The sequence below is a fragment of the Cynara cardunculus genome (genome assembly GCF_001531365.2).
Source record: "Cynara cardunculus var. scolymus isolate 2C chromosome LG 2, CcrdV1, whole genome shotgun sequence".
In the NCBI taxonomy this organism is placed as follows: domain Eukaryota; kingdom Viridiplantae; phylum Streptophyta; class Magnoliopsida; order Asterales; family Asteraceae; genus Cynara; species Cynara cardunculus.
The window spans coordinates 6,411,042-6,425,085 of record NC_037529.1 but is presented as its reverse complement, the minus strand read 5'-3'; the positions used below and the strand labels follow the sequence as shown (position 1 = coordinate 6,425,085).

At 31.8% G+C, this 14,044-nt stretch overlaps 1 pseudogene; it reads left to right on the top strand.

Moving 5' to 3' along the window:
- Positions 1 to 3,820: 3,820 nt before the first annotated feature.
- Positions 3,821 to 7,374, top strand: LOC112507783 (annotated as a pseudogene).
- Positions 7,375 to 14,044: the final 6,670 nt, after the last annotated feature.

Sequence of the window (14,044 nt, the reverse complement as noted above, 5' to 3'; positions counted from 1 at the left end):
TTAATGTTTTGTTTTATTTTTTGTCTTTGTTGATATAATACGGTTTATGTAGTTTTGAGAAAGATAATGTTTTTACTTTTGAATAAAAATAAATTTGAAGATATCATAATTTTTTTAAAATGTATCGATATTAATATTAAATTAACTATTTAAAAGTTTCTTTGTTTTTTATATAGTTTATATAATTTATTTTTTATTATAATTTAATTTATGTTAAATTGTGAACTAATTTATTTATGACTTAACAATAATTTTTTTATAAAGATAATGATTCTATTAGAACTCGATAATTATCCTAATTATATTTTAAATTTTTGTATTTTAAAATGAGATGTTTATCATCTATTTAATTATGTTTATCTATAGTTAGTTACACGAATTCAAACATAGAACTTTAGTAAGTTGTATTTATGCATAATTCACTTGTAATCTTGAATTTTAAGCAATAGGCATCAATATATAATACTTCATGCATAAAAAAATGATTTTTAAGAGTTTTTGTCAAATCTTTATAATATAGTATAGATATAGATATTATGTTTTTTAAATGTAATTAAATAAATATATAATAACTTTGTTAACAAAATCATTCATGACTTAAAAAAACAACTTTTTTTGATTTTTTTTTAATTTTAAATACCTCATCCTATAAATTAAAATGAAAATAAGTTTCATAATATAAGAAAATGAAAGTAGGTTTTGAAGCATGAATTATATCGTTATTTATATAAATTTACGAACGTCTAAGTTTTTATTATTATATTCATATAATTAGAAGTCAATACTATTTTTACATATTCATAAGTGAATGGGTTTGCATAAAAAATGGATAAATTATATATTTGTTGCAGTTCGATAATAGAACATGACTTTATCGTTGGACATTCCGTACTGTTTAATCATGCATTATATTCCCATGATTTTAAAACAAGAAAAATGGTCGTTGTAATTTTGTGGGTGATACTGAAATTGTCGTCGAAAATGGAGAAGATTCATTAACAAGTTGAAAGTAAGACAAAATTTTGAAGTACTTCAGACCATGAAAATAAAATCTCGGTCGTTTGATTTCCGAGTCAGATATAATAACGACTACCGTCCTATAAAAAGTACAAAATTCAAATTTGACAAATAATTTAACAATATTTATCTGATTATCAATAAGATATCTGTTGTTGTATATAATAAAAAATTTGTAGACTTAATCAATATTATTAATTAGATCTTAGTCGGTCAAATGCGTAATAAATATTTTTTTTATAGAATTTTGTTCCAGTTGTCTAAACAATCTGGTTTTATTAAGCAAAAATAGTACCTTTTTAATAAGAAAAATTAGTGATAATAATATTACTACTGTATTAAAAAAAAAGTACCACTGTCGGCCACCTCCACCATCCACCACCACCACCATCGTCGGGTACCACCATCCACCACCGCCACCTCTACCTTCAATATGTTGGTCACAACTACTTCCTCCACCATTGTCGGATGCCGCCACCACCATCTTCACATCACAATCACCGTCATTCAGTAACCACCACACCTTTACCTCCACCCTCATTGTCGTTGTGACAACCTCTACCACGCCTCTTGTCCACCATCTTACATCTTTCACATTCGTTCTCCACCTCCACCATAAGCTACCACTACCACCATTCATCATCTCCATCCTCCAAAGTCACCATCGTCCACCAGCCACCACCACCGCAACCACTACCGTTCGAACTACCATTATTTATATCAAATTTTTCATTCAAATTTGGTACTATTATACATGTATGTATTTTTGTATATGAAAAACTATGTAAAAATGTTTATATTTGTTTAAACATTGCTTGATTTGTGTCCTCTATAATTATTGTATGATATATAAAATCATCAAACAATTTTTCGAAACAACTTATGTAGTTTTGTTCTATCCAGCTCTAGTCCTACTAAACATCATACAAACAACTTGTCATGTTCAGTCTTGTCCTTTACACTCAAGCCTTTTTGTCATGTCTTGTACAGTCTTGTTCAATCATCTTTTGTCCAATCCAATAATGTTTAGTCATGTACAATCATGTCTGTGTACCAAACGCTACCTAAATGCACTTGTATATGCTAAAACCCTACTCACACACATAAACATCAAAATTCCCTTTTTTACATTTCCAATGTACAATTTGTCTTGATTTTAACTTATGTAGCATTGGATGTAGCATCACCCTTTTAAAATCGTTTTTAGACATTTTATCAATAATCTAAGAGTATCTTTAACAGATTCTACAAAATGAGAAATCAAAAGTTGGAATCTTCAAGAAAAAAATCAGGTTAATCTCTCGCAGCTTCTCCATTTGGAGAGTACAATGTTATTTATATTATTAAAATATTCAATACAAGTCATAAAATATTATTTCTCTCTCACAAAAATTTAATTTCAAGGATTCTCGTTAGTATGAAGAATAAAAAATTATTTATCTTTCCTAAGTAAACATTTTTTGGAAGTTCTCTCTAAATTTGGAGATTTTCATCATCTCTCTCATACTTTCTCTGTTTTGGAGAATCTGTTAAAATAAAAATACCCAAAATCTCTATTTTAGAAAATCTATTGAAGATGGTTCTTAGAATTTCATGAAAATTAAATATTACATTAATGGCGAGAAACCACTAAACTTGAGTGTATGTATCCTAAATTAATTAAGTTTCTAATGAGAACAGTAACCACATAAAGGAATACGAGAACGAGTGAATTGCATGTGATTTTACTCTAAAATTACGTGTAAAATCACATGTGACTCAAACGACTTTAGCCATGACATGAAGTGCAAGCCAAGTCGCTCACATTTGTGTTAACTGTGTTTTATAATCACATGTGATTTTAATGTAAAATCACATGTGTATTAACCATATTTTTGGTTTCTTATTTTATATATATTCTCGTTTGATCCTCCTCCTCTCTATATATATTATCATAAATATTTGGTAAACGTTAAAAAAATCAAATACAACTTATTAAATATTATGTATGGTTTATGAATAAATAATATTTTAAAACTCAAATTTACCAATACTTTTATTATATATTTAACTTAAGATTTTAGGTTTACATTTCATCAAAATAACTAAGTGGCCGTTTAATAAATGATTACCTGGTAAGTGCTTATAAAGTCACATTACCTTATCGGATGAATATGACAAGAATCAAGAATCTTATCTGGTAAGAGCGAAGGCAAGGACCAAGAGTCTTATCCGGTAAATGATGGCGACGACTTTTACCACAGTTAGCTTTTACCGGGTAAATTGTTACATGCAATGGTGTTTTGATGGACTGAAGTCATCCCAATAGATAAATGATAGTATTGAATTTTATTGATAAACACTTAACTTAATTAACAACCCCTAATAAACACATTCGAATAAATAATAATCCTCGAGTCTTATTAGTATAATAAAATAGTCTACAAATTATTTATATTTCATTTATAATCGCATAAATTCGCATTAAAATATTAATTTCTTATTGAAAACAAGTTAATTTTAAATTAAGAAGGAAAAAGAAAAGGAGTATTGACGTTTGAAGACCGGCAACCTGCTTTTGCCGGTGAAGGAAGCATGAGTAGTTGTTCCTTCTTAAATTGGGGCTGCATGTTCCCCTCCTCATACGTCCAATCTCTCTCTCTCTCTCTCTCTCTCTCTCTCTCTCTCTCTCTCAAATGGCGTCAAGCACTCACCAATGATTCCCATTAACCAAATCAACTAACTCCCTTTGCCCCTTTCCTTCCTTTTCCGGCAACACCTTTTTTCATAAAATCAACCTGTTTAATCTTTGAAAACTATAGAGATGTTGGATCTTAATATGAGCTTTGTTCACGAAGATGAGAGGATGGCCTTTCGAGGGGAAGTGGAGGAATCAGCCACTTCAAATTCATCGGTTATAAATGCGGAAGGTTGTAATTCCAGTAATGCTGGCGAAGGCGATGATGACTCCATCTCAGCTGCCATGGATGGAGACAGCTTCCGTTGCTTCAATTTTGACATCTTAAAGGTTGGAGATACTGCTGCTCTACCCAGCAATGGCAACAGCAACAGCAACGACGAGGATCGAATGAGTCAGACTCAGTCCGAGTTCGTGACTCGGACACTTTTTCCGGTGAGTCATGGAGAAGGAGGAGGAGGCGGAAGGCTCAATCAGGGGCAGCAGGTGAACTCTTTGCTGTTATTCCCCAATAATAACGAGTTGCAAGATACGAGAATGATACAGGTACCACAACAGAAGCCCACAGTACAACTAAATCAAGTAGGGAAGAAGAGTAGGAGGGGACCTAGGTCTAGAAGCTCACAGTATAGAGGAGTTACCTTCTATAGAAGAACTGGTCGATGGGAGTCTCATATCTGGTTCGTTCCTGCATTTGATTTTTCGTTCCTCTTTCCTTGTTTATAAATGTGTACCTAGCTTTCAATCTTATTCCTGTACTTTTGTGTTTCATGTAGGGATTGCGGGAAACAAGTCTATTTAGGTAAGGGCATGTCTAATTGATTGATCTCCCTCTTTATTGCTCTTTTTACCTCACATATTGCTTTCTTCTTCTTCCAATTTCTGATTAGTTTTGATGAATTTTGACATTATGTTTTGAATTTAGGTGGATTTGACACTGCTCATGCTGCAGCTAGGTATGTTAATTTTCTTCCCTTTGTTGTAATCGACTCTGTGTTACACTAATCCAGCTTAACAATGGAGTTTGATTGTGTTGTGTTGGTTTGATTACGATATCCAGAGCCTATGATCGGGCTGCTATTAAATTTCGGGGTGTTGATGCTGATATTAATTTTAATCTCAGTGATTATGAGGATGATATGAATCAGGTTTGCATTCACAGCCGAATAATCTAGTGAATTTGGTTCAGTCTCATTTCTGTTTACTTTGTTCTTGTTCTGTTATAGCAGATAAAGAATCTTTCCAAAGAAGATTTCGTGCACATTCTACGCCGCCATAGCAGTGGGTTTTCAAGGGGAAACTCAAAGTACCGAGGGGGTGTAACAGTGCAGAAATGTGGCGGATCAGAAGCTCAAATGGGGGAGTTTCTAGGCAAAAAGTGAGAAACTGCTACTTACTATTACAATGCCATTCAAATTAGGTTTTAAGAATTGTACATTGCCTTTAGAAAATGGAGCTGATAGCTATAAAGAATCAAGTTTGTGGTAGTGCAAGTCAAAGATATTTTCATCCTATCTAGAAATGAATGTAGTTTTATGGTTTTGGGGAACAAATATAAGATGCCCATTTGAAAGAAGAAATGGTTGAGATCCCAGATTTCATCATGGAGATCACAATGCTTTCATATATGTATCTTGGGTTATTTGACAAATGAGACTGAGGTAGAAGCTGCAAGGTCTTAATAATGATCATGGATCACAACTTCTTTATCCTCAACTGGATACCATCCAACATTCTTCCTGTTTGATTTTCTTACAAATAGGGCTCATGAAAAAGCAGCAATCAAGATCAATGGCGGGGAAGCAGTTACAAATTTTGAGGCCAATACGTACAAAGGCGAGACTGTTTCTGCATCTCATTGTGGTAAATTTCATTGCTGTATATGTTGTTAGTTTCATTGCTGTATATGTTGTTAGTTACAATAATGTGTCGATATGTAGATTTCAATGAGTGGGAACTTGAGTTTCTTGTATACAATGTGATGCAGGGAGTGATCACAATCTTGATTTAAACTTGGGAATTTCAACCCCTTCGTGTCTTGGGAAGTGTTCAAGTAGAACTGAGAACTTAGAGCATATGCAGTTGAATCATGGCTTGCATGACATTAGGAGATTACAGGTAACAGATACTCAAAATCTTAGGATCAAATGGCTTATTTTAAACAATTTGTTAGCCTATGCTTAACAAAGAGCAATCTATCAAATAACGAATCTATGGTTCGTTTTAGCCATTGTTTTTCTCCTGCCATACAACATTTGGTTGAAACATGTAATACAATCCTCCCATTTGATGCTAGTTCATGTAACCCTTTCTCGGTTGCTCTCATATTACAGGTGGAGAACCCTGCTACAATGACACTTAGAGGACTCCCGGTAATTTCTGAGCATGGTCAATCATGGACTGGCATGTATCCTACTTTTTTTCCCAGCTATGAGGTAATGTCATTTATCGTTTTCTTGAAACATACAACATGGCTCGCAATATTGGTTTAACTTCTATTTAGAAAAATATTGATGATGAATTTCATTCTAGACTCCAAGTATCCAAATGCTGAATATGAAGTCTGGATTTTCAGTTGTCATTAGGATTTTTATTATATCTCATAACATTATCTAGTAGTTCAATTACATTAAAGAAGTGTCGGTCCCATTTAAACAAGCAAAGATGCAAGGAATATGGATAAAATGGAAATCTAATTTCTAACTGTCATGACTCATGATCATGTTTTCATATTTTGGCATAATCATCACAACTCCTCTTTACCCCTATGGATTGATGTATGGTCCTAATACATCATACATTATCCTACCTCCAAATGGGATATACCGGATACTTTTGGTTAGGTTGAACTGTTTATCTGTAATAACATGGAGTGCGGGCACATAGAGATGTGGCCGAGCTGTAGGTCATGTGACTGACTGGGCTTTTGATTTGATCAAAGTAGAGAAGCATGCCTTCTTGTTATCCAAAAGCAAAAGTCTGTCGAATAGGTCGGGCCCCTTCCCCAGCATTTTTTTGTTTACAGTCCAAATCAAGATCAATATCTACAGGAGGGTATATGTGATTGTCATATGATACTTAAAAAAGTTGAATCTTTTTTTCTCAGGTTGGAGCAACATATAGTCGATTCGTAGGAGGCTCTTCGCAGGGACCCTCCAACTGGGCATGGCAATTCCATGGTCAGAGTCGCCCCCCAACCACATTGTTCACTGCAGCATCATCAGGATTCCCAGCTCCAACGGCGGCCACAAACTCTCCCCATCATCATTACCAGATAAGGCCACGTCCGTCACCACCGCCAGCACCACCACCTACGCCTTAATTTGGCTTTTAATTCTTGAAATGTCGGATTGTTTCCAATACCCAACACCAAAACATCCGACTCGAGTTTTGGGTTTAAAACGAATTCAATATATCTCAGTTCGAAAGTAGGATGACGTGGATGGGTAGGTATGAGGTACATTATTAGTATTTATTTGTGTTTGGTGCATTTAAAGTTGTACATAGGATTTGTTTGCTAGCTTAAAGAAAAGAAAGAAGATGCCACAACTCCTCCTATCTTTTGTGACCCCATCTTCTGCTTGGCCAAAGCATCACCAGAAAGGTCAAGTTGAAGATTGCTTGGAGAGGGATTTGCCACACCAAGCATTCTTAATTTTTATTACTTACCTGTAATTTCTGATTCTGTAATTAATTAATTAATTAATAATAAAATCTTATTAATTGTAATATATATTTCTATTACTATTCTTCTCTTTTACTTTTTGTTAGGATTACAAGATACATAGAGAGAGGGATCGTTTCAAATACAATCCATTGCATTTGTACAACCAATACAATCCAATAAATTGAGATATTTATAGAAATGATGAGAGTTTATATATTATGAGTTGAATATTTATGGAAGATGAATATAGTTCATTAATTATGATCAATACTTTATATTAGGAAACAATCAAAACTTCTATGAAATCACATATTAATCAAATGAAATGGACGGTTGAAAATGAGTTGTATCGGTTGTACAAATATCAAGGGTTGTATAATAACCAACTCCTCTCTCTCTCTCTCTCTCTCTCTATATATATATATATATATATATATGTGGTTGGGTCCATGTGAGAACAAGGGTTTTTCGTGAGACCCGTAAGTCCAATTTATGTTCATTGATCAACTTTATAAGCTAATGATCTAATTGTCTAAAGTTGCATGATGACAATTTTGTGATTAGTGAGAAGTCTCGTAGCAATTTTGTGATTATGAATGTTCAGATTGTAGATCTAATTCAAGGGTTGAGAATTGGTCTTATGGACTTCACGAAAAACTCTTGGTCTCACATGATCCCAAGTATATATATATATATATGTATATATGTATATATATATGTGTGTGTGTATATATATATATATATGTGTGTGTATATAGGGACACATTCAAGGGAGAACTGATTAGTTTGTGGTAACTGTGAGATCCAATCTCAACCACAAATCAACGGATAAATTAGAAAATTAATAATTATGGTAGTTTGAGTTAAAATTATAATTAGAGGGCTTTTTAGGTATTTCAAAAAACTCCTCTCTCCTCTCTCATCTCGCCAACCTCCAATCTCCGGCCTCTGGTGAGCATTAATCCGGTAGGTACCAAGTAATCACAAAGATATACAATGTGATACCCATTGTGATATACTGTGATACAATTGTGATACCAACTCAAACCTTAAAAACAAATATACACAATGTGATACTCATTATCATACACAATGTGATACTCATTGTGATATACTGTGATACCGATTTCACCGGAGGCCGGWRATTGGAGGTCGGAGAGATGAGAGAGGAGAGAAGAGTTTTTTTAAAAATACCTAAAAAGCCCTCTAATTATAATTTTAATTCAAATTATCATAATTATTAATTTCATAATTTATCCGTTGATTTATGGTTGAAATTGGACCTTACAGTTACCAAAAACTAATCGGTTCTGATTTGATTAGTCCATTATATATATATATATATATATATATATATATATATGAAGGTAGTTTTCATATGATCGCTCATTTATATATTATATATATATATATATATATATATGTGTCTCTCTCTCCTATCTCTCTCACCTTAAACATGCCCTTTTTAGCCCACACACATGTTTTCTCTCTCTAATCATTCATGACATGTGTGGACAAACAACAATGGCTTTTTAGATGTCCTATGCTGCCTGGACCCTCACCAGTCACCATCCAAATTACGGACCCCATTTTTGGACATTTATCAACTCAACTTTTTTAGATTCCTACCCTCTTTATTTCTGTTTTCATCATATTTTACCTGTTACAAATTCAATAATCATCAATATTACCTAAAATTATTTTTATTTTATTTTTTTCAAATAAAATTTTCATTTTCAAGTGTATTTATAATTGTGAGATTTAAGTGTATTTCTTTTTCAAGCGCATCAACCTCTTATCAATATTCACAACTATTGTATTTTCGAACACAAAAAAAATCATTATAACTGCAAAAATCCAAAAGAAAATTTTAAAATTATTGAAGCAAAAAATGCTTTTTTCAACGTTTTTATAATGACAATAGAACCAAAATTAACGATAATAATTACAAATTTTAATCATTGTTACGCTAAAATTCCTTCGAAAAATATGAAATGGGCCCAAAAATGATATGAAAGATTTTGGGTTGGCTTGGTAGGTGAAATGGATATTCAAAATCTTTAAAGAAAATTAAATTTTAAAAAAGAAAAAGAAATTATTTATGTGGCAAAGATTGAAACAACCCTCAAAATTGGTGGGGAGAAGCCTTTTTCATGCCACAGGATCTCTCTTGTCTTCATTGTATTCGATAGAAATTGAACAACACGTATGGCCTAAGATTTTTGAATAAAAATATCTGGTTTAATTTTGATTACAGATGAAATTTATCTGATTGTTAATACGTCTGTTATCTATCTTTTCCCTTGTTTGAATACCTTAAAAAAATGAGCATGTTTCTTGTTGCGTTTTGTAAACCATTTTTATAAGCATACATTAAAAAAAATTGGGTCAATATTATTTGGAATGCACTTATCATTGTATTTGTCATTCTGTTGCAAACGTTGATTTTTTAATTATTTGAAAACTTTAAAATTTGTGAGATTCGTGAGAACTTGTACCTTAAGATTTTATTTCACGTGATTTTTTTCCATCTAAGTATGGTATTTGATTTATTGCTTAACATATATTTTGTTTCGTAATGTGAAACTCATTTTACATGTAGTTTTTGGTTCACAAACAGGGGCGGACCTAGTGTGTCGCCATGGGTGGCACGTGCCACCGTATTATTTCGCCTACGAAATGTAAAATTTTTAGGTTTGTTAACGGTGCTACTGTATCGTTTCGGAAGGTGCTACCGTATTTTTTATAAAATTCTAAGAGTGGTGCTACCGTATCATCATGAAGGTGGTGAGAAGAAGCAAGAAGACGCCGGAAAACCAGAGGATGCGGCGGTAGTGATGGAGATGAGGAAGAATGAATATTATTATTATCAACCACCGAACTACCAATTATACCCTTCGAGATACGCCGCGGAAACAGCATATGGGTACTCACCAGCTCCACAAATGTTCAGTGACGAGAACCCCAATGCTTTAAATATTAATTATAAAAAAAATAATAGGTTTCATATGAATTAAACTATATTTAAATCTGGTTATTTTAATTTTAAATAATAATAAAAAAATTATGAGATATTTGGTTGTGTTTTTTTTAACCAACCTGGATATCCAATCCGTTATGTGAGCCGACTAATCTTAGGGCGACCACTTACTTTTGTAGATAACCCGGAGTCACCGTATTTAAATCTCCATGGCTACAAGAGAATTTTTATTTATCATTGGATTTGAACATGGGATTAACAAAAATAACCATTATCAGTGATTCAATTTACCTCTTAACAAAAATGTGTACTTTCTCATTAAGCCATGGAAAATGGTACACATTTATACCTTTTATAGTATTTTATATTTTTTTTAACTGGTTTTTGAGTTAATTATACTTTTAAAAAATAAATATGATTTAGGAGTCGTTTACTAAATACTTACCCGATAGTGCTTACCGGGTAAGATTTTAGTCCACCAAAACGACATTGTATGCAACAATTTACCCGGTAAGCGCTAACCGTGGTAAGAATCATAGCCAAAAGATGAAGACACGCCGAGGACAAATTTAGGAGTTGTTTCTCAACATACTTTTTGTAATTRTTTTTGGGTATATATTGACCGTTTTCAAAAGATGAAGACGAGTCGGGTAAAAGTTTAGGAGTTGTTTATCGGTACAATAAAAACCATATTTTTTGTAATTATTTTTAGATATATATTATATTATATTAATTATATGGTGTCACCGTATGAAAAAATTTCTGGGTCCGTCCCTGTTCACAAACACGATGAAAATGTTTACATTATGAACCGAATACATGTGAAATAAATATACGTTAATCACTACATTAAATTATAGTCATAGATTAAAAAATATATATGAAATAATACATGATGTATCAGTTCTCAAAGATCTCACGATTTAAAGAGTTTTTAACACCAATGAATTTTTAATATGTTAAAGGCATTTTAAAACAAAAATTCGATACAAAATGTATTTCTTCAATATTAACTTTTAGATATAAGTTGAATGATGAGAAATGCGAAATTTTGAGAAAAATATGTGTTATATGTATATATATATATATAGACTTGGGATCATGTGAGACYAAGGGTTTTTCGTGAGACTCGTAAGACCAATTCTCAACCCTTGGATTAGATCTACAATCTGAACATTCATAATCACAAAATTGCCATTAGACTTCTCAATAATCACAAAATTGTCACCGTGCAATTTTAGACCATTAGATCAGTAGCTTATAAAATTGATCAATAAACATAAATTTATGGGTCTCACGAAAAACTTTTGGTTTCATGTGAACTCAACCATATATATATATATATATATATGAGAGAGAGAGAGTTTGTTTCAAATGCAACATTGCATTTGTACAACCAGTGCAACCCAATAAATTGAAATATTTATGCAAATGATGAGAGTTAATTTATTATGATTTAAATATTTATGTAAGATGAATAAGGTTCATTAATTATGATCAATACTTTATATTAGAAAACAATCAATCCTTCTATGAAATTACATATTCATCAAATTAAATGAACGGTTAAGATTGAGTTGTATTGGTTGTACAAATATAAAGGGTTATATAATAATCAACCTCTATGTATATGTATATGTATATATATATATATATATGGGCCTAATCAAATGAGAACTGATTAGTTTGTGGTAATTGTGAGGTCCAATCTTAATCACAAATCAACGGATAAATTAGAAAATTAATAATTATGCTAGTTTGAGTTAAAATTATAATTAGAGGGCATATTAGATATTTTCAAAAAACTCCTCTCTCCTCTTTCCGACCTCCAATCTCCGGCCTCCGGTGAAATCGATATCACATTATATCACAATGGGTATCACATAGTGTATCTTTGTTTTTAAGGTTTGAGTTGGTATCATAGTTAATATCACAATGGTATCACAGTATATCACAATGGGTATCACATTGTGTATCTTTGTGATTACTTGGTACCTGTCGGATTAATGTTCACCGGAGGCCGGAGATTGGAGGTCGGAGAGATGAGAGAGGAGTTTTTTAAAAATACCTAAAAAGCCCTCTAATTATAATTTTAACTCAAACTACCATAATTATTAATTTTCTAATTTATCCGTTGATTTGTGGTTGAAATTGGATTTCACAGTTACCACAAACTAATCAGTTCTCCCTTCAATGGGCCCCTATATATATATATATATATATATATATATATATATATAAAAAGAGAGAGAGAGAGAGAGAGAGGAGCGATCAAATGAAAACCGCCCCCATTTGTGTAAACCGTGTAAACCAATCTCGTCCATCCATTTTCTTGATCAATGGTCAAGATTAGTTTAGTTTATTTTAGGAAATTAAAAAATATATATATTAAAATTTTATTTTTATATCAGCAATAAGGGCAAAATGGTAAACAAAAATATTTGAAATAAAACATGAAATAGTTTCACTGTTTAGATAATGAAAAATTTTCATTGTTTACTGAGTTCATAAAATTTTATGATAAAACATGAAATGGTTTCACTGTATTCATTGTTTAGTGAGTTCATAAAACTTTATGATAAAATATGAAATTTTACTCATGGTTTGATGAGTAATTTGTTATTTAATGATATTATCAATGAACTTGATTCACTTTTTGTTAATGAATCAGACTTTTTATTCCTTATTCTGAATTTGTTTCAATGTCTTTCGCACACCCATGTAAATATGCACCATATTCATCATGCAATTATTTCAAGACGCACGGATTTCATCATGTACCCGTTTCATCATGCAATTATTTCATGACGAATCGTCTCCATCATGCACCCATTTTATTTTCCAATTCACCTACTATGCGGATCAACTACACCATCAGTGAAATGGGTTTCACCATGAAATTCGTTCAATACTCATTGTTCAATTACGTCATGAACCATTTTCACCTTCATGAAACATGTTTCATGTACATTAATTTTTTTTATTCCAATCTGATTTGATGAACTACACCATCACTGAAACGTGTTTTACCATGAAATTCGTTCAATAGTCATTGTTCAATTATACCATGAACCATTTTCATCTTCATGAAACATGTTTCATGTACATTAAAATTTTTATTTCACTTCTGATTTGATGAATTCATTCCCCTAATGCCTTACAATCTTCAAGATTCTGCAGCATATTCAATCGCCACACCATTAAAGAATTTCAAAATTTTAATATTATAATATAATTAAATATTTAAATGTTACCATTTATAAAATTTTCATTATTACATTTTTTATTTAAAATTTATTAATAACTTCCATATTTAATAGAAAACATTGTAAATGACCGAAATACCCTTATTGATTAAATTTAATTAGAAAAAAAAATAGAATTTTCCTATTGGTCGAAATTAGTTTACACGGTTTATAAGAAATGCACGGTTTTCATTTGAACATGCCTATATATATATATATATATACTTGGGATCATGTGAAACCAATAGTTTTTTGTGAGACCCGTAAGACCAATTCTCAACCATTGGATTAGATTTACAATCGTCAGATCTAAACATTCATAAACGCCAAGAGACTTCTCAATAATTACAATATTGTCACCTTGCAATTTAAGACCATTAGATCATTAGATTATAAAGTTGATCAATGAACATAAATTGGTCTTACGGGTCTCACGAAAAACCCTTGGTCTCACGTGA